Genomic DNA, 22,597 nt, shown 5'->3' with positions numbered 1-22,597 from the left:
TGGTGGCTGCTGACCAGCGTACTGTGGTGCAGGGTACAGACCGTGCTGGCCGCAGTTGCCGGATGCAGGGGTTTGGCTTCTGCATCAGGGAGCAGGGGGTCTTCGTGGAGGCTGCAATGTGTTTGTTGTGTGCTTAAAAAAACAGACAGTTGTGTCTTAGAGCAGGATATCCATGCAGCATGAGGTAGAGGATTTGCTGAAGCAGGTACAGAAGTGCGGTGGCTGGCAAAGGTCACTAATGTCACTACCCCAACCACAAAGGTTGCACGCTGCTGACATAACCTGCACTGACCACTGCACACTGCTGCTCTCTGTTATCTTCCAATACACACCTATACATATACATATTTATTTATTCACTATATAATGCTGTACGCGTCCTTCTGTCTCAAACCGGGATGAACCGTTTGGCCGGTGCATGCACAGTGTTATGTTCATGTTGTAGCTGAATTCTTCAATAAAATGGCGCCGGAGTCAGTGCTTGTGCATACTATGAACTCCGGCGGCACTTTATTGAAGACACTGTCCCTGTGAATATCACCAGTTATTTTCAGATCATTTTCACAGACATTTAAATAAACTGGAGGAAAGCAACCAGGGGAAAAAAAGACCCCACCCGCAAAGTCCTGATCCAATGCTAAATTATCAACACCCGGGCTGTAGTACGGGTTCAATAGCTAATTGCAATGTAACAACATACAAACCCCTGTGTTCCATCTGCAACTAATTTATGAATTGATGAGTAATTGCCCACAAGTTAAATTTCCTACCAGACAATTTCCTGTTCTCTGCCTACAGCATTGAAAAGAGTGTCTCTACATCAAAATCTAAGTTCAGTTCTACTTTTTTCTCCATGTGCAATAAGTCTCCTGAAGACTCCAGAAGGGAAGAATTGCATTGAGAAGGACCAAGGGAGCCTATATTCCTGTATCCATTCCTGTACTGGGTTCCAGCCTGAGTTTATGTATCCACTCCAGTATTCCAGTATTTGCCTATGTTCTTGAATCCATGTTCCTACCTAAACCTGTAGCTGATCCAGTTCCGTCCTGTACTAGTACCAGCTTTGACTCTGCCAGTTATCCAGATTCTGTCCCAGCAGTGGCTATAACTCAATCTTGCCTGTTTCCATTAGTGTCAGCTTATGCAGATCTGGGAACTGTATTGGTGTCATACCTGGAAGATACCTGCAGCACAAATCTAACCTCACCACCAAAGACTTTAGAGAACACCAGGTAGAGACTTAGGCACATCCCTCCATGGTAAGCCTGTGATCTTTGGTCCAGTGGTTCTGCATCCCCACATCCCCTTCCTGGCCAGATTAGTTTTTGTCTTCATACATGCACTTCTGAAATTTGGAGCTATCAGGAAAGCTATTTCTGGGACAAGGTCCATTGCTGGGCTCACATGAGTTGAGCTGTGTCTTTGTCCAGCTGCAATAGTATATTACGCCAAGTATTCTATCACAGTTCTATCAGCAGATCCATTGAGTTGGCTGCTTTGTCTGTTGCTCTCCACTCAGAGGTTAATCAAAATCTGCTTTCTCTGTTGGTTGTACAAGGCTGCCATGTCAGTGAACAGCCTTAAGGTACCGTCACACTAAGCGACGCTCCAGCGATCCCACCAGCATCCTGACCTGGCAGGGATCTCTGCAGCGTCGCTACACCGGTTGCTGGTGAGCTGTCAAACAGGCGGATCTCACCAGTGACCAGCCCCCAGCCAGCAGCGACGCGTGGAAGCAATGCTGCGCTTGGTAACTAAGGTAAATATCGGGTAACCAACCCGATATTTACCTTGGTTACCAGCGCACAACGCTTAGCGCTGGCTCCCTGCACTCCTAGCCAGAGTACACATCGGGTTAATTACCCGATGTGTAATCTGGCTATGTGTGCAGGGAACAGGGAGCCGGCACTGACAGCGTGAGAGCGGAGGACGCTGATAACGAAGGTAAATATCGCGTAACTAAGGAAAGGGCTTCCTGGTTACCCGATATTTACATTGGTTACCAGCGTCCACAGAAGCCGGCTCCCTGCTCACTGCACATTCAGTTGTTGCTCTCTCGCTGTCACACACAGCGATGTGTGCTTCACAGCGGGAGAGCAACAACTAAAAAATGGTCCAGGACATTCAGCAACAACCAGCGACCTCACAGCAGGGGCCAGGTGGTTGCTGGATGTCACACACAGCAACGTCGCTAGCAACATCGCTGTTGCATCACAAAAGTCGTGCCTCAGCAGCGATGTTGCTAGCGATGTTGCTTAGTGAGACGTGGCCTTTACCCAAGTAACAGGCAATAAAGAAACACAGTGAAGGGAAAGCTACAAGTATCTCCTGAAAGCATAGAGTAATTCCTTGTAGAACTGGTATACGCCTCGCCAGCATACTGCACACTATACATGCAACTGCTGAGTAGAGATGAGCGAACCGGTCCCGGTTCGGCTCGAGGTCGGTTCGCCGAACGGAGGTCCCGTTCGGGTTCGGCTCATCGAACGTTCGACGAACCGAACTCGAACTGCATAGGAAACAATGGCAGGCAATCACAAACACATAAAAACACCTAGAAAACACCCTCAAAGGTGTCCAAAAGGTGACAAACAACTCACAACACAACACAAACACATGGGAAAGTGACAAGGACATATACTCATGCGAAAACAAAAGAGCAGGACAAGGAAAAAGAGGAGGAGACACAGATATAGGCATGGCACGCCCTTCTAAAATCATGTAAAACACCGCAAGATGACTCCAAGCGGAGTTCTCCCTTTTTTCCAAAAATTGGGCCACACACACACCCACCCCTTCAGTGGCAGCACTTGTACCCCAGTTGTACACTTCACAGCTAAATTTGCATCAAGCACAATCAAAAATACGCCATACTTAACCGTTCCCAGGATGACCCCGGGTTAGGTAGCAAAGTCTTTGCTGAACCATGACTTGTTCATCTTGGCTCCTTTTAAAAAACACAGCAAGCAAGGGTTACTCCAAGCGGAGTCTCCCTTTTTTCCAAAAAATTGGGCCCCACACACACCCACCCATTCAGTGGCAGCACTTGTGCCCCAGTTGTACACTTCACAGCTAGATTTGCATCAAGCACATTCAAAAATGCGCCATACTTAACCGTCCCCAGGAGGACACCGGGGTAGGTAGCTAAGTCTTTTCTGATCCCAGCTCTGTTCATCTTGGCTACTTTTAAAAACACATCAAGCAAGGGTTACTCCAAGCGGAGCCTCCCTTTTTTCCAAAAATTGTGCCCCACACACACCCACCCATTCAGTGGCAGCACTTGTGCCCTAGTTGTACACTTCACAGCTAGATTTGCATCAAGCACATTCCAAAATACGCCATTCTTATCCGTCCCCAGGATGACACCGGGGTAGGTAGCAAAGTCTTTCCTGATCCCAGCTCTGTTCATCTTGGCTTCTTTTAAAAACACATCAAGCAAGGGTTACTCCAAGCGGAGCCTCCCTTTTTTCCAAAAATTGTGCCCCACACACACCCACCCATTCAGTGGCAGCACTTGTGCCCTAGTCTTTCCTGATCCCAGCTCTGTTCATCTTGGATCATTTTTAAAAAACACAGCAAGCAAGGGTTACTCCAAGCGGAGTCTCCCTTTTTTCCAAAAATTGGGCACACAGACACCCCATCAGTGGCAGCACTTGTGCCCTAGTTGCAAACAGGATGTTTTGATTTGCATCAAGCACATTCAAAAATACGCCATAATTAACCGTCCCCAGCATGACACCGGGGTAGGTAGATAAAGTCTTTGCTGAACCATGACTTGTTCATCTTGGCTCCTTTTAAAAACAATGTAAGCAAGGGTTACTCCAAGCGGAGCCTCCCTTTTTTCCAAAAATTGTGCCCCACACACACCCACCCATTCAGTGGCAGCACTTGTGCCCTTGTTGTACACTTCACAGCTAGATTTGCATCAAGCACATTCCAAATCCACAAGCATTTACTCTCCCCAGGATGACACAGGGGTTGTAAATTCCTTCTGGATCCATGACTTGTTCATTTTGATGAACGTCAGTCTGTCCACATTGTCACTGGACAGACGCGTGCGCTTATCTGTCAGCACACACCCAGCAGCACTGAAGACACGTTCAGAGACAACGCTGGCAGCTGGACACGACAAAATCTCCAAGGCGTAACTGGATAGTTCTGGCCATTTTTCTAGATTTGAAGCCCAAAATGAGCAAGGCTCCATTTGCAAAGTCATGGCATCGATGTTCATTTGTAGATACTCTTGTATCATCCTCTCCAGCCGTTGACTATGTGTCAGACTTGTTGTCTCTGGTGGCCTTGCAAAAGAGGGTCTAAAAAAATTATGAAAAGATTCCATAAAATTGCTGTTACCAGCACCAGATACAGTCCTACTGGTACGTGTAAATAAGAAAGCCGCGGAGACACCATCACGTGTTTCTCAACGCTGGCAGGAAACTAGCCAGGTCTTTCACCGGGAAGGAACAACCACGGGAAGGGCAGTCTCCAGTCAAGGAGACCACCTATACCAAACATGGTATCCATCCACAGACAGCCGTTTCGGGGTATTTGCCCCTCATCAGTGTGGAGTAGGAATCTGGCTAGTGGGGGCAATGCCTAGTATAAGACTACTTAAGCATGCATTGTTGACCTTAGGGAGATCAACATATCCACTGCGGAGACATCATCACGTGTTTCTCAACGCAGTGATTCTAGAGCATTGCCCCCTGGGAAGTATGCAAATAAGAAAGCCGCGGAGACACCATCACGTGTTTCTCAACGCTGGCAGGAAACTAGCCAGGTCTTTCACCGGGAAGGAACAACATCAGTGTGGAGTAGGAATCTGGCTAGTGGGGGCAATGCCTAGTATAAGACTACTTAAGCAAGCATTGTTGACCTTAGGGAGATACTCCACACTGATGAGGGGCAAATACCCCGAAACGGCTGTCTGTGGATGGATACCATGTTTGGTATAGGTGGTCTCCTTGACTGGAGATTGCCATTCCCGTGGTTGTTCCTTCCCGGTGAAAGACCTGGCTAGTTTCCTGCCAGCGTTGAGAAACACGTGATGGTGTCTCCGCGGCTTTCTTATTTGCATACTTCCCAGGGGGCAATGCTCTAGAATCACTGCGTTGAGAAACACGTGATGGTGTCTCCGCAGTGGATATGTTGATCTCCCTAAGGTCAACAATGCTTGCTTAAGTAGTCTTATACTACGCATTGCCCACACTAGCCAGATTCCTACTCCACACTGATGAGGGGCAAATACCCCGAAACGGCTGTCTGTGGATGGATACCATGTTTGGTATAGGTGGTCTTCTTGACTGGAGACTGCCCTTCCCGTGGTTGTTCCTTCCCGGTGAAAGACCTGGCTAGTTTCCTGCCAGCGTTGAGAAACACGTGATGGTGTCTCCGCGGCTTTCTTATTTGCATACTTCCCAGGGGGCAATGCTCTAGAATCACTGCGTTGAGAAACACGTGATGGTGTCTCCGCAGTGGATATGTTGATCTCCCTAAGGTCAACAATGCTTGCTACTGGTACGTGTAGACTGTTGAAGATGACGAGACCATCCCATGTTTGTCAAATTTACAACTGGGAGATTCACTCCCTGCACCTGCACGGTTGTTTGGTGGAAAAGCGGATCTAAGATCGAGTAACAGCTTCTGCTGATACTCCTGCATACGTGCGTCCCTTTCTATGGCTGTAATTATGTCACAAAATTTGGACTTGTACCGGAGATCTAATAGTGTGGCAAGCCAGTAGTCATCATCACTTCTAATTTTGACAATACGAGGGTCATGTTGGAGGTAGTGCAACAAGAAGGCACTCATGTGTCTTGCGCAGCCATGTGGACCAAGTCCACGCTGTGTTTGTGGCATAGAGGTGCTAACCGTTCTTTCTTCCTCTGACATCTCCCCCCAACCTCTTTCAACTGAAATTTGACCAAGGTCTCCCTCATCTGCTGAGTCTTCCATGTCCATGGACAGTTCGTCCTCCATATCTTCATGTCCTCCTGCACCTTCCTCAACATCTCGCCTGCTACCATGCGCCCTTGTTGATCCCTGTCCCCCATGGTCCCATGCCTGGCGCCTTGGTGATGATGAACGTCTGGACCTTGGTGATGTTGTTGTGTCTTGCGCATATGAATCCTCCTGTAGTTCATCCCCTTCCTGTTGTCCCACCCCCTGACTCCGAATAGTGTTTAGCGTGTGCTCCAGCATGTAAATGACTGGAATCGTCATGCTGATAATGGCATTGTCAGCGCTAAACATATTCGTCGCCATGTCGAAACTGTGCAGAAGGGTGCATAGGTCCTTGATCTGAGACCACTCCATCAGGGTGATCTGCCCCACCTCTGCATCTCGTTGGCCCAGGCTATACGTCATGACGTATTGCACCAGGGCACGGCGGTGCTGCCACAGTCGCTGTAACATGTGGAGAGTTGAATTCCAGCGTGTCGCCACATCGCATTTCAGGCGATGAACCGGCAGGCCGAAAGACTTCTGGAGCGATGCAAGTCGCTCAGCTGCGGCGCTTGAACGGCGGAAGTGAGCAGACAGTTTTCGTGCCCTGTTCAGAAGGCCATCTAGGCCGGGATAGTCTGTTAAAAATTGCTGCACGACAAGGTTCAACACGTGAGCCATACAAGGTACGTGTGTCACCTTGCCCAGGCGAAGGGCCGCACCCAGGTTTGCAGCATTGTCGCACACGGCCTTACCAGGCTGCAGGTTGAGTGGAGACAACCATTTATTAAACTCGGACCGCAGAGCTGACCACAACTCCTCAGCTGTGTGACTCTTATTCCCAAGACATGTCAAGCTAAAGACCGCCTGATGCTGTTGTGCTCTGCTGCCAGCAAAGTAATGAGGGGTGCGTGATTCCTTCTGCGCAGTGAGAACGCTGGTGGCCTGACCAGGCAGGCTTGGGGCGGAGGTGGAGGACCCAGATGAGGTGGAGGATGCAGAAGCAGTGGCGGAACTTGGACAGACAGAGGATTGACACACAAGTCGTGGGGACGTCAAGACTTGTGCAGCAGACCCTTCACCATCTATCACCATAGTTACCCAGTGCCCAGTGAGCGACATGTAACGTCCCTGTCCATGCTTACTGGTCCAAGTATCGGTGGTGAAATGCACCCGTTCACACACAGAGTTTCTCAATGAAGCGGTGATGTTGTGTGCGACATGCTGGTGTAGCGCGGGCACACCTTTCTTAGAGAAGTAGTGGCGACTAGGCATCTGGTACTGGGGCACAGCGACAGACATAAGGTCTCTAAAATCCTGTGTGTCCACTAGGCGGAAAGGCAGCATTTCGGTAGCCAACAGCTTACAGAGGGATAGAGTCAACCTCTTAGCTTTGTCATGGGTCGCAGGAAGTGGCCTTTTATTTGACCACATCTGAGGGACAGAGATCTGGCTGCTGTGTGTAGACGGTGTTGAGTAGGGTGTCCCTGGAAAAATGCAGGTTTGTGAGGAAAGTGCAGGCGGAGACATGATGTTGCCTACATCCAACGTTGGTGCTATCGATGTCTGAGAGAGCTGTACACACTCACTTGTTTCCCCTTCCAAACCAACTGACGACCTACCAAGCAAACTGCCTGTTGCGGTTACAGTGGTGGAAGTTGTGGGTGGAAAAACAGGTGTGACAGCTGTCCCCACAGTCCTAGAAGATGACGAGCGCGCGGATGCACTGGAAGGGCAGGCGGTGGATGGTTCGCTCCGCTAGGCCGCATTGCAGCACGGTGAGCTTCCCACCGGGCCATATGATATTTATTCATGTGACGATTCATGGAAGAAGTTGTCAAACTGCTGAGGTTTTGACCTCTACTAAGAGAACCATGACAAATTTTACAGATCACATAATTTGGGCGATCTTTTTCTATGTCAAAAAAGGACCAGGCTAGGCAAGGCTTAGAGGCCATGCGACCTGTTGATCCACCCCGAATAATGCTCAGAGGCAGAGTGGTGGCTGAGGATGCAGTTGTAGACGTGCTACCAGTACTCCGACTCTGTCCAGGAAGGCGCAAGGTAACTTCGTCATCAGTTGCATCCTCCTCCACCACCTCTGTTGACCTCCTCGAGTGCCTGACTGTGGGTTGACAGTAGGTGGGATCTAGAACTTCATCATCAATTGTTGTGTTTGCACTCCCCTCCCCCTCAGACCGAGCCTCTTCTTGCCCTGACCGAATATTTAAGTTGTCATCCCAATCGGGTATCTGCGTCTCATCTTCATCAGTATGTTCCTCATTGTCTATAACCACAGGTGTTACAGTTTGTGACAAAGGGTCAACATTATGCACAGAAACTTGTTCCTCACGGCCTGAATCAGAGTCACAAAGGTTCTGGGCATCACTGCAGACCATTTCCTGTTCTGTACTCACTGTAGCTTGGGAGCAGACCTCTGATACCCAGGCTATAGTGTGACTGAACAGCTCTGCAGACTCAGCCATCTCAGTTCTACCATACTGTGCAGGGCTGATGGAGACTTCAGAGATGGGAGAAAGCAAGTTTGATTGGGATGACAACTCAGAGGACTGGTGTTTTTTGGATGCGGTACTTGAAGTGGCTGAGAGGGCACTTGTTGGACCACTTGAGATCCATTCAAGCATTTTCCTTTTTTGGCCATCATCTACCTTTGTTCCTGTTGTTCGTGTCCGTAAAAAAGGGAGCACATCGGATTGTCCACGGTAAGTAGTAGACATCTTACTTTTGCTGGTAGATGGTCTATCTTCAGCAGATGATAATGGAGCTTTGCCACCTTCCCCACGGACAAAACCTTTTTTGCCTTTTCCACCATGCCTCTTCCCCTTTCCACCAGCATCTGTCATTTTGCCACTCATGTTGATTGCGACAAGATTGTGCACTGAAAATGTGGTAGTAAAAATTGAGAGGTGGTGTAGATTGCAGTGGTGGTCTAGCTTTATTAACAGCAGAATAGTAAAGAATAAATATCCCTGACAATGCAACTACGGCCCTTAAACTGGCAGCAAAAATTGCTAGTATAATGCCTTAGTTATAATGAGTTGGAGTGTGCAATGCAGGCAGAGGTGCTGCAAATGTCTTTGCACTAGTGGGACTAGACAAATGTCCAATAGCCACGTTTAGGATGCCACTAGGTACACTGAGTGTTTGCTAGTATAATGGCTTAGTTATAATGAGTTGGAGTGTGCAATGCAGGCAGAGGTGCTGCAAATGTCTTTGCACTAGTGGGACTATAGCAAAGTCCAATTGCCACGTTTAGGATGCCACTAGGTACACTGAGTGTTTGCTAGTATAATGGCTTAGTTATAATGAGTTGGAGTGTGCAATGCAGGCAGAGGTGCTGCAAATGTCTTTGCACTAGTGTGACTAGACAAATGTCCAATAGCCACGTTTAGGATGCCACTAGGTACACTGAGTGTTTGCTAGTATAATGGCTTAGTTATAATGAGTTGGAGTGTGCAATGCAGGCAGAGGTGCTGCAAATGTCTTTGCACTAGTGGGACTAGACAAATGTCCAATAGCCACGTTTAGGATGCCACTAGGTACACTGAGTGTTTGCTAGTATAATGGCTTAGTTATAATGAGTTGGAGTGTGCAATGCAGGCATGGGTGCTGCAAATGTCTTTGCACTAGTGTGACTAGACAAATGTCCAATAGCCACGTTTAGGATGCCACTAGGTACACTGAGTGTTTGCTAGTATAATGGCTTAGTTATAATGAGTTGGAGTGTGGAATGCAGACAGAGGTGCTGCAAATGTCTTTGCACTAGTGTGACTAGACAAATGTCCAATAGCCACGTTTAGGATGCCACTAGGTACACTGAGTGTTTGCTAGTATAATGGCTTAGTTATAATGAGTTGGAGTGTGCAATGCAGGCAGAGGTGCTGCAAATGTCTTTGCACTAGTGGGACTGGACAAATGTCCAATAGCCACGTTTAGGATGCCACTAGGTACACTGAGTGTTTGCTAGTATAATGGCTTAGTTATAATGAGTTGGAGTGTGCAATGCAGGCAGAGGTGCTGCAAATGTCTTTGCACTAGTGGGACTATAGCAAAGTCCAATTGCCACGTTTAGGATGCCACTAGGTACACTGAGTGTTTGCTAGTATAATGGCTTAGTTATAATGAGTTGGAGTGTGCAATGCAGGCAGAGGTGCTGCAAATGTCTTTGCACTAGTGTGACTAGAGAAATGTCCAATAGCCACACTTAAGATGCCACTAGGTACACTGAGTGTTTGCTAGTATAATGGCTTAGTTATAAAGAGTTGGAGTGTGCAATGCAGGCAGAGTTGCTGCAAATGTCTTTGCACTAGTGGGACTAGACAAATGTCCAATAGCCACGTTTAGGATGCCACTAGGTACACTGAGTGTTTGCTAGTATAATGGCTTAGTTATAATGAGTTGGAGTGTGCAATGCAGGCAGAGGTGCTGCAAATGTCTTTGCACTAGTGGGACTATAGCAAAGTCCAATTGCCACGTTTAGGATGCCACTAGGTACACTGAGTGTTTGCTAGTATAATGGCTTAGTTATAATGAGTTGGAGTGTGCAATGCAGGCAGAGGTGCTGCAAATGTCTTTGCACTAGTGTGACTAGACAAATGTCCAATAGCCACGTTTAGGATGCCACTAAGTACACTGAGTGTTTGCTAGTATAATGGCTTAGTTATAATGAGTTGGAGTGTGCAATGCAGGCAGAGGTGCTGCAAATGTCTTTGCACTAGTGGGACTATAGCAAAGTCCAATTGCCACGTTTAGGATGCCACTAGGTACACTGAGTGTTTGCTAGTATAATGGCTTAGTTATAATGAGTTGGAGTGTGCAATGCAGGCAGAGGTGCTGCAAATGTCTTTGCACTACTGGGACTAGACAAATGTCCAATAGCCACGTTTAGGATGCCACTAGGTACACTGAGTGTTTGCTAGTATAATGGCTTAGTTATAATGAGTTGGAGTGTGCAATGCAGGCAGAGGTGCTGCAAATGTCTTTGCACTAGTGGGACTATAGCAAAGTCCAATTGCCACGTTTAGGATGCCACTAGGTACACTGAGTGTTTGCTAGTATAATGGCTTAGTTATAATGAGTTGGAGTGTGCAATGCAGGCAGAGGTGCTGCAAATGTCTTTGCACTAGTGTGACTAGATAAATGTCCAATAGCCACGTTTAGGATGCCACTAGGTACACTGAGTGTTTGCTAGTATAATGGCTTAGTTATAATGAGTTGGAGTGTGCAATGCAGGCAGAGGTGCTGCAAATGTCTTTGCACTAGTGGGACTATAGCAAAGTCCAATTGCCACGTTTAGGATGCCACTAGGTACACTGAGTGTTTGCTAGTATAATGGCTTAGTTATAATGAGTTGGAGTGTGCAATGCAGGCAGAGGTGCTGCAAATGTCTTTGCACTAGTGTGACTAGACAAATGTCCAATAGCCACGTTTAGGATGCCACTAGGTACACTGAGTGTTTGCTAGTATAATGGCTTAGTTATAATGAGTTGGAGTGTGCAATGCAGGCAGAGGTGCTGCAAATGTCTTTGCACTAGTGGGACTAGACAAATGTCCAATAGTCACGTTTAGGATGCCACTAGGTACACTGAGTGTTTGCTAGTATAATGGCTTAGTTATAATGAGTTGGAGTGTGCAATGCAGGCAGAGGTGCTGCAAATGTCTTTGCACTAGTGGGACTATAGCAAAGTCCAATTGCCACGTTTAGGATGCCACTAGGTACACTGAGTGTTTGCTAGTATAATGGCTTAGTTATAATGAGTTGGAGTGTGCAATGCAGGCAGAGGTGCTGCAAATGTCTTTGCACTAGTGTGACTAGATAAATGTCCAATACCCACGTTTAGGATGCCACTAGGTACACTGAGTGTTTGCTAGTATAATGGCTTAGTTATAATGAGTTGGAGTGTGCAATGCAGGCAGAGGTGCTGCAAATGTCTTTGCACTAGTGGGACTATAGCAAAGTCCAATTGCCACGTTTAGGATGCCACTAGGTACACTGAGTGTTTGCTAGTATAATGGCTTAGTTATAATGAGTTGGAGTGTGCAATGCAGGCAGAGGTGCTGCAAATGTCTTTGCACTAGTGTGACTAGACAAATGTCCAATAGCCACGTTTAGGATGCCACTAGGTACACTGAGTGTTTGCTAGTATAATGGCTTAGTTATAATGAGTTGGAGTGTGCAATGCAGGCAGACGCGCTCTGCAAATGTCTTTGCACTAGTGTGACTAGACAAATGTCCAATAGCCACGTTTAGGATGCCACTAGGTACACTGAGTGTTTGCTAGTATAATGGCTTAGTTATAATGAGTTGGAGTGTGCAATGCAGGCAGAGGTGCTGCAAATGTCTTTGCACTAGTGTGACTAGACAAATGTCCAATAGCCACGTTTAGGATGCCACTAAGTACACTGAGTGTTTGCTAGTATAATGGCTTAGTTATAATGAGTTGGAGTGTGCAATGCAGGCAGAGGTGCTGCAAATGTCTTTGCACTAGTGTGACTAGACAAATGTCCAATAGCCACGTTTAGGATGCCACTAGGTACACTGAGTGTTTGCTAGTATAATGGCTTAGTTATAATGAGTTGGAGTGTGCAGAGGACAGGAGGGTACAGTGCCAGGATTGTGGGGCTCTGGGTAGAGGAAAGGAAGCCTGCCTTTCTATTCCCTCCTAATAGGGAAATGCAGGGAGGAAATCCCTGACCTTTGCTACACAGACGCTTTCGCTATTTTCAGGACCTGTCACCTATGGCTCTGACCCTGCCGGTTTGAGCCCTTAAAAGGACTGATAGAAAGTGCTCTCCCTAAGCTGTCCAGCGCTGTGTATGGAGCGCATACAGCTGTATCAGCGATAGGACAAAGGGAACAAGCAGAGTTTGGTGACTGCAAAAGCAGGTGACGTGCTGGGACACATAATTAAGACGCATACTGATATGATGAAGGAGCAATCATGGGTCATGGACGTTGAGTCTGAGAGGTCTGGAATGACGTACTGTGAGGCATTGAAAGGATGGGCTACAAAGAAACAGACAGAGCAGTCTGTACTGATGACTGACGTGACACAGCAAAAAGGGGAGAGTATAGAGACGTACTTTGGGAGGTTACAGCTGAAGTGGACAGACATGGGGTACAGTGCAAGAAACGACCTTGATATCAAAATATTGGTGAATGCATTCATTGACGGTATGAATAAGTTTTTACGAGAAGCAGTACAGACAGCCAGACCTGAGTGGAGAAACATGGACCCAACAGACCTTCTGCAAGTAGCTAAGGGGGTTGAACTGACAAAATGCAAGCGACCAGTTATGTATGCTAGAGCACAAGGAAGACAGTGGAAACAGAGGGGGGGGGCACCAGGTGACCGAGCGACCGTACAGTGCTGGAATTGTGGACAGAATGGACATTATGCCAGACAGTGCAAAAACTCCAAAAAGGAGAGTGAGCAGACTGATTTCCCTCCTCCCTTGCCTCTGACCTAGGAAACTGGCAACCCAGTGACAAATGTGTACCCTGTTTTCGTTCCCTCAGGACCTGGTCCCACCTTACTTACGACCATAACCATGCCAGGGGGGAAAGAGGCAGAATTTTTAATTGACACTGGGGCAGCCGGCACTGTGGTACATAAAGACCTGATAAAGCCAGATATGATCACTGACGAGACTGTGGAGTGTGTTGGGGTGGAGGGATTGGTGTCTGAAACTCCCTTGACAAAACAGATGAAGCTGAGATTACAAGATAGCCAGGAAATTCTCACAAAGCTTATTGTTAGTGAAAACACTCCTATGAATTTGCTGGGGGCTGATGTGTTAAGTGCTATCCAGGCTACCATACAATACACCCCAGAAGGTATTACAGTCACAAGTCCCCTCTCTGACAAACACTTGTGCAAGATTGCAGCAATGGTGTACATGTCCAAATCTGCGAGAGTGTCCGATACCAGAACTAGTGAAGACATAGCAATGCAACAAGTTCCAGACATTGTATGGGCAAAGGGAAAAACTGATGTTGGTCGGCTTCCTATTCCCCCAGTCATGATAAAATTAAAAGAGGGCTCCACTCCTCCTTGTTTAAAACAGTATCCCTTAAGTCCAGCCAAATCAATGGCCCTGACCAGAGATATAAGAGAATATGTGGAAGCAGGGGCTCTAGTACAAAGGTCCTCCCCCTGTAACACTCCCTTGTATCCAATCAAGAAAAAAGGGCCCAAAGGTTCCCCTGACACGTACAGAATGGTGCATGATTTGAGAGCTGTCAATGCTGTCACTGAGAGTGTAACACCAATTGTTCCAAACCCACATACCTTACTGTCACAAATCCCAGGGACCTCCAAATGTTTTACAGTAATTGATTTGGCAAATGCCTTTTTCTCAGTGCCTCTACACCCTGACTGTCAGTATCTTTTTGCCTTCACACATGAGGGGAAACAGTACATGTGGACAGTCCTCCCGCAAGGAGGAATGAATTCACCTACCATTTATTCTACAGCTATGGCAGGAATTCTGGAGCAGTGGCAACCGCCTCATCCACAGGTTACGCTATTGCAGTACGTGGATGACCTTTTGCTCTGCTGTCCAGACCAGACGTCCTGCAAGGAAGCCACAATTTCTTTGTTGTGTTTTCTGGCAGAGAATGGTTGCAAAGTTTCACGTGAAAAATTACAGTACTGTAAGCAAAAAGTAACATTTTTGGGTCACTGTATCTCTGAAGGTACGAGACACCTGACTGAGGAGAGAAAACAAGCAGTCCAAAATCTCTCCTTACCCAGGTCCCACCGGCAACTGCGCACCTTTTTGGGCTTAGTGTCATACTGCAGGCCTTGGATAAGGTCTGCCTCGCAAATGATGCAACCCCTCTATGATTGTCTGTCATCTGACCCCTTTGACCTCACTCAGGAAGCTATTGATTCCTTTCATTCCCTTAAACTACTCATTGTATCTGCCCCAGCCCTGGGTATTCCAAATTACGATCAACCATTTTTCTTGTTTTGCACAGAACAGGGAGGGCATGCGACAGCCGTCCTCACACAGCAACATGGTGACAAACAAAGACCAATAGCTTACTACTCAGCGCGATTGGACCCAGTTGTCAGAGGGTCACCCACGTGTGTCCGTGCTGTAGCGGCTGCTGCAGTACTGCTAGGGAAAGCTTGCGAGATCACATTGACATTTCCCTTAACAATTTACTCCCCGCATGACATCCATGCTATACTTGTGCAAGTCCAACCGAAACACCTGTCTATGGCCAGACAGCTCAGACTTGAATGTGCCCTTCTGATTCCTGAGTATGTCACCCTCAAGAGGTGTAATGTTCTGAATCCAGCCACCCTTTTGCCAGTAGATTCAGAAAAGGGGGAATTGGTGACAATGGTAGCAAGTGAGGATGAATACTTTGACATGACGCACGAGCATGACTGCATAGAGCTGATGAGTCAGGAGACAGCAGGTTTTCCACATGTCTATGATACACCTATTACTAATGCAGATTTTGAGTTTTTTGTAGATGGCTCCAGATACCACCTGGATGGGAGATTCTACACTGGATATGCAGTAGTATCCTCACATGAGGTAATCCGAGCTGAACCACTCCCGCCGCACATGTCCGCGCAGGAGGCGGAGCTAACAGCGCTCATTGAGGCGTGTAGAGCGGGGTCAGGTAGGAAAATTAATGTTTATTCAGACTCAAAGTATGGATTTGGGATCTGTCATGATTTTGGCCCTATCTGGAGAAGTAGAGCTTTTCTTACGTCAGCTGGTAAGCCTATTAAAAATGCAGAATTGGTAAAACAGTTAATGGAGGCACTAATGTTACCAGTCCAGGTTGGCATCATTAAGGTGAAAGCACACACAAAAGGTGACTCACTGGAGGTAGCGGGCAATAGAAGGGCGGATGCGGCTGCGAAAGCAGCGGCAAAGAGGCCTAGGGATCAGAGGATAGTGGCAGGGAGCCAGCAAGTCCCAGCCACAGTGAGTCTGGATGTCCTGAAATCCCTCCAGCATCAGGCTGCCCAAACAGAGAAGGAACACTGGGGGAAAATGGGAGCTGGGCTGAACTCGAATGGAGTATGGGAAAGTAAGGATAGGTTGTGTTTACCAAGGTCCCTGTTCCCTATGATGGCACAAGCAACACATGGCCCCACTCACGCCTCAAAAAGTCACATGTGTAACCAGGTGAATGCCTTCTGGATCGCTCCTGGCTTCAGTTACGTAGCCTCCAAACATGTACAATCCTGCATTATCTGCGCACAACACAACCCAGGTAAAACAGTAAAAGTCCCTAAGAAAGCAACACCCAAACCGCTCTATCCGTTTCAACGACTGCAAATAGACTACATACAACTACCCAAGGTAGGAGTGTATGAATACGTCCTGGTATGTGTAGATCTCTTCTCAGGATGGGTTGAGGCCTATCCAGTAAAATGTGCAAATGCTAAAACAACTGCAGAAAAACTGATGAAGGAACTAGTCTGTCGGTATGGCATCCCAGAAGCCATAGAAAGTGACAGGGGTACACACTTCACTGGAGAAATAATGAGGGACATTATGCAGGCCCTGGGAATAGAGCAGGCATTCCATACCCCTTATCATCCACAGAGCAGTGGAAAAGTAGAGAGATTAAACGGGACACTTAAACTAAAAATTCAAAAGGCCATGGCAGAGACAGGAAAGAATTGGGTAGAGTGCTTATCCCTGGCACTCTTTTCAGTCAGACACACTCCAAATAGGAAGACAGGCTTGTCTCCTTTTGAAGTCCTTTTTGGTAGTGCCCCAAAAACAGGTCTCTACTTTCCACAAGTGTTACAGATGCAACACGGCACTATGACAGCCTACGTCCAGGCCTTACAGGAAAGACTTAATGTGGTGCATAAACATGTCTTTTCATCCATTCCAGATCCCAATGCAAGTGCAGATGTGCATCAGCTGAATCCAGGTGATTGGGTGGTCGTGCGCAGACACGTGAGAAGGAGCCTAGATCCACGCTTTGATGGCCCATTCCAAGTCCAGCTGACCACATCCACCTCAGTGAAACTTGAGGGAAAACCCACCTGGATCCACGCCAGTCACTGTAAAAAGGTCACTCCACCGGCAGAATGACAGTCTTGCTAATTATCCTGCTAGGTGTAGCAGGGTTGCTGCAACAAACAAAGACACTGAGCGAACTTTTTAATACGGACTGGGATAATAAACTCATTCGCCACCATATTTCTCTTACTGAGGACATGGAGGGAGAAAAGCCAAAAGACTGTTGGATCTGCACACACAGTCCTATTTCTTCAAAGACTATGCCTTATTTAGCCTTACCTCTGGAACCACAGGAGGTATTGGTACCAGACTGTATACACAATGAAACCTGGACTCAATCTAGATTTTTGGGAGAAGATGTACCTCGTGATGTATCTGCTACATTGACTATAGTTGGATGGGTCACTAAACCCTGGTTCCAGCTAAATATCACTCGACCCGATGGATACTCGTGGTGGATGGAATACGATTCAGACATGGGCATAATTGCCAAAATAAAGACTAAGATTCCTCATTCGGGCCCCATTCCCCATGATGGATTATGGTTCAGTCTTCAATACAATGGTGTTGGAAATTGTGGAGAAGACAATAACTGTTTCTATATACATACACATGACTTAACCAAGGACAATGAGACAGTATATCAGAAGGGTATTGAGGGCTGTACATCATCATTTATTAGACGGACTTTTAGGAGGGAGCGGGGTAGCTGTATCTCGGGTATGACCGGAAAACAAATGAACAATACGTGGTGTGCTCATAAAGTCATGAAGGGGCTTCTGAATCTGCTTTATTGTGTACAAAGTCAAACTCACTTTTGTATTTTCCCAGAGGGAGTGTTTTTGGTTTGTGGGAATCGTGCTCACAAGTGGGTGAGCCCTGACATGAGAGGGGTTTGCACACTTGCCAGACTTACACCAGCCACTTTCATAGTTCCTCATAGTAAAGTAGATGTAGCAGCTGTCCCAATTCATACCTTGTATAAACGAGCAGCAGATAATAAACCCCGGCCAAATGGTAGGCCTCATGTAGTAGAATTGGGAAAAGCAAATAAGGTATTTAGTGCTATTTTCATACACCCTTTCTTAATGCAAATGTGGGACAAGCTAGTAGAGTCCACTGACTACCTGGATGATCAAATTTTTCGGGTTCTTGAGATTCTAAATGCTACCAATGCTATACAAAAACAATTAATTGTAGTCACTAACCAGCATACTATAGTGCTAGACTTTGTGACAGCAAAAGACGGCGGAATGTGTCAAATAATTGGTCCTGCCTGTTGCCATTACATTGACCCTGCAGGCAACCTCCAGGTTAGAGCAGATATACAGAAAACAAGTGAACTTAGGGATAAATGGTTAAAAGAGCACGATGCCAACAAGGACTCCTGGTGGGGAAATACATTTTCTTTTATGAATCCAGCCAATTGGTTTAAAGGCATAGCAGGTTGGGTTTCTGGCATTATACAAACCTGTATGCAAATATTGTTGTTCTGTCTACTGCTTTATATAGCTGTAAAAACATTGATATATGCATTACCTAAACTATTGAATAATGTATGTTCTAAGAGTCCCAGCATTGAACCCTCTGTAGTTTACTACGGACCCCAAATGGCCTCTGCTGACCGGGAGTAGGTGTCCACACTGAGGGTGGATGGGTGAAGTGGTAGGAAGACCCCTCATGGGTACTAGGCCCATGAGCCAGCAGCTCCTGTTTGGACGCCTACTGACCCTGTAGTGAAGGTTAAACCATTTACAAAAGGGGGAAATTGATATAGAAGGGTTAATAGTTTCTCTTTCCTTTATTAAAGATTTATTGTTATTAGTAAGTATATCTGATGGTAGTTCATAGTCATTATGGAGCCTACGGAATAAGAGACAGACTCAAGGATTATTATGGTTTCTAAATGTTCTTCTTATCTCATATGCATGACTCTACATTTTTGTTTTGCTAAAACTTAAAGGTCATATGAACAATTAGTAAAGTTCAGCTCGAAGTTTTTTTCTTTTTCTTTTGCAATATCACATTGATCTGTAAATGGTATAAATAAATTGTACTTTGATGAAATAAACAGAAGAAATTGATCATGCCCACATGGATGCTGGTCTTTTCTCTCCGAGCGCTCGATCTTGATTAGGTCTGAAGAGGCCTAACTCAAGAGGACCTCACTGGTGATCCCATAAGCTGACTTGTGACAAAACAGAACAGCTACAACAGTGCAAAAAGAGTATTAATAATATTAATAATTTTTTATTTCTATAAAGCTTACATATTCCACAGCACTTTACAATTCAGATGGGACATGTACAGACAACATCAGAAATTACAGAGTAACATAATTGAATAGAAACCAAGAAGAAGAGTGTGGGCCCTGCTTGCAAACTTACAATCTTAGAAAGAGCTTTGTACTGTCCCTTCATATAATTGTATATTATAATAAGATCGCCCCCTAAGCTTTCATTTTTCCAAACTGGATAATCCAAAATTTGATAACCTGTCTTGGTATTGTGTTGTATTGTAATAAGATTGGTTGCGCTTCGTACCAGCTCTATTTCAGCTCAAAATTATACCCGCTATTCTAAGTGTGGTCACACTAATCACTTATATAGAGGCAAACTTAATTCTTGCCATAAGCATCTGCGCTTTTTTTTAATGCAATACATGATTTTATTTCCCTAGGCAATAGATGCCAAGGGAAATAAAATCATGTATTGCCTGAGCAGGGTAGATCAATGTATTGTAGTGTGCCTGTGCAGGACCTCAATGCTGGCGCATGTGCATAACGTAGGACGAATCATGCGCGCCAGCTTCAGAAGAAGGAGGAGTAAGATGACCGAAAGAGGAGGCGCCGGTCCCGGAGAACAGCGTCACCCATCTGACCAGTTTGCACCGACCCAACCCCCTAGGTGAGTATTATAAAGTGGTTTTTATTTTCTACACAGTGGCCTGGGCTCTTATATACAGCATGTTAGAATGCTGTATACAAGAGCCCACTGGTGGTGGCCGCAGCTTATAGGGCCCAAATCTGGTGACAGGTTCCCTTTAAGAAAGATAAAAAACACGTCCTCACGTCTGCAGCCATTATTCTATGATGTAGCCAATTTAAATGGTCAAACTGGTGAAAGGTCCTCTTTAAGAAAAAGCACACTTGGGAACAAAACACTCGTAACCTCACTCATTTACTTTTTCAGATGCTTTTAAGGATACTTTCTTGTCCTTAACTGTAATACAGTGCCTGACAAAAGTACTGTTGCTTATCCATGTTATGTAAATAAAATCTTATAACATGACTTTAAATTCATCCATTGGTTTCATAAATTACTCTTTTGAAAGCTGAAACCCTCCCAAATTTGGTTTAGGTTATGAAAATAAAGTTGCTGCAAAGCTGAAATATTGATCATTTAATGAATACAGAAAGGTCAGATTTTGACAAGACAAAAGTTTTGTTGCCTACAGAAAGTAATGTGAAATTCAAACAAGTAATTAACTTCTAATACAAAGATGTGTTGCATAACATTGGTGAATGAAGTTGTGGTGCTATTAGAGCCATATTTAATATTTTGTGTGACTTCTATGAGCACTGTACAGGGACTGTACAGCTCGGAGGTCAAATCAATGTTAGCAAGAAAGAAATTGATGTTAGAGAAAATTTGTTAAATATTAACCATCACTTTATTTTTTTTTTCATAACTCAATAGTACAAATAAAAAATATAAGAAAACTTATAAAAATATCTTATTATAGAAAGGCTTTTCTTTCTCTTCCTGATCATTCATTCTCAATATCCTTAGGTAAAATCTGTCTTTAGTAAATATAGACTTTGCCATTATTGAGAAAAGAGTTGGTCAGATTACCACAAATCTATGGTCAAATTACAAATCTATGGTTGGAATGAGTTAATAGTTAATTCACAGTTTCCATCTATAATGTAATCTTATGTACATGCTAGTTCATCAACTGTGACAAATTCAAATGTTGGAAGCCCGTAGCACCAGGCATGCATAAAAGCAGAAAACAATTTTCTAAGGTCACACAGGCTATATTTAAATGCATTGAATGTATAATTTATGACCACGAAAGAGAACAAATGCAATTTACAAGCGCTGTAAGATGTGTAACGTACATGTCTAGGTAGCGCTTTTCCTCCACCGCCTACTATGTACTTAGATTCAATACACATGTATCACGTTACATTGTGATCTCTTTATGTCAAGCTCTTAACAAGCCACATATTTTCTATTTTATTGATCCTTTATTAAGCCGACATTAAATTTTTATAGTTTAGAATTATTTCCTTTTTGTACAAGATGTGAAAGAAATAGATTACAGATTTACAAAGTAACACTTTACTAACGTACTATATTTCCATCCTCCACTTTGAGGTTTTCAACTTATGCAGCCATTGGAGATAGAGCAGACTCTTTTATAAACTCTCTATTATAATATACAGCAATTAGCATCACAAACCAGATAATAAATAATATGAATAAACTATCCAATATTACATTAGATACAAAAATAAAGGGAATATACAGTAAAGGTGGTTGTCCACTACTTGGACAACCCCTTCTAATTCTCCAAATTGGCCCCATTACCTTTTTACTTACCTGCCATGCCGGTGCCATTCCAGCAGTACTGGGCTTGCAATCCTGGGGCTCACGTAAGGTTGCGACATCACACAAGCCCTGCACCCAATGGGCACTGGTTTCTCTCTCCCCGCCTTCAGACACAAAACTAATCATCAGGAAGTGAGCGGTAAGCCGCAGCTGTCACTTCCTCTTGCTTACTTACAAGTCTGAAGGCGAGGAGAGAAAAGGATGTGGTGATTTGGCAAAGGGCTCGGGTCACGTCACATTCTCACGTGTGACCCAGGAACACGAGTGCCGACACAGAAGGTGAGTATAAGCTTTTTTATTTTTATGTCGCCAAACTTTAAGTAGTGGACCACCCCTTTAATGAACAAAATACTGTTTGCCTTTCAGCCACCATTAGGGGGTGCTGGGCCCCTTCCTGCATACATGCTTTATAATTACATTAAACGTGTTCATCATATTCAGTTCACTCCAACACCTGCCGACTGTCACAATTTTGTTTGATACCATTTTTACTAGGGAGAATTCAGCATTAGAACCACTTATTTGAATGGGCGAGTTTGAGATGCAAATTAGATCAAAATTCCACACGTGTCTGATTTGTTTTTGAAGGGTTTTGGTGTTCTGTTTATGCAAACTACAATAATTGTCATTCAGGGTCAAACATTTTGCCTGTGTGGCTCACTCAGTTGCACAATAACCATTGTGAATCTATGTTGGCCATATATTAAAATGGTTGACCTCTACTTTTTTATTTGTGACCTATCCTTTGAATAGGCCATCAGTATCTTATAGGTCAAGGTGCAACACCCAGCAAACTTGCCAATGATCTGTTAAAGGCCAAAAGATTTTAGATGCTAAGGAAAACAGCAGGTGTGTCATTTTTATAGTGACCATGGCCGGGTACTGCACATCCACCCCTTACTGAAATGAACAGAGGTTGATCTGTAGTAACTGGTTGAAGCCACTATAGTTCTGATGGAGCTGCTGTGTCCCGGCAGCATCTGAGAACTTCTGGCTGGTAACAGATG

This window comes from Anomaloglossus baeobatrachus, chromosome 2 (genome assembly GCF_048569485.1).
Source record: "Anomaloglossus baeobatrachus isolate aAnoBae1 chromosome 2, aAnoBae1.hap1, whole genome shotgun sequence".
NCBI lineage: Eukaryota > Metazoa > Chordata > Amphibia > Anura > Aromobatidae > Anomaloglossus > Anomaloglossus baeobatrachus.
Note: the sequence above shows the minus strand (reverse complement) of the source record.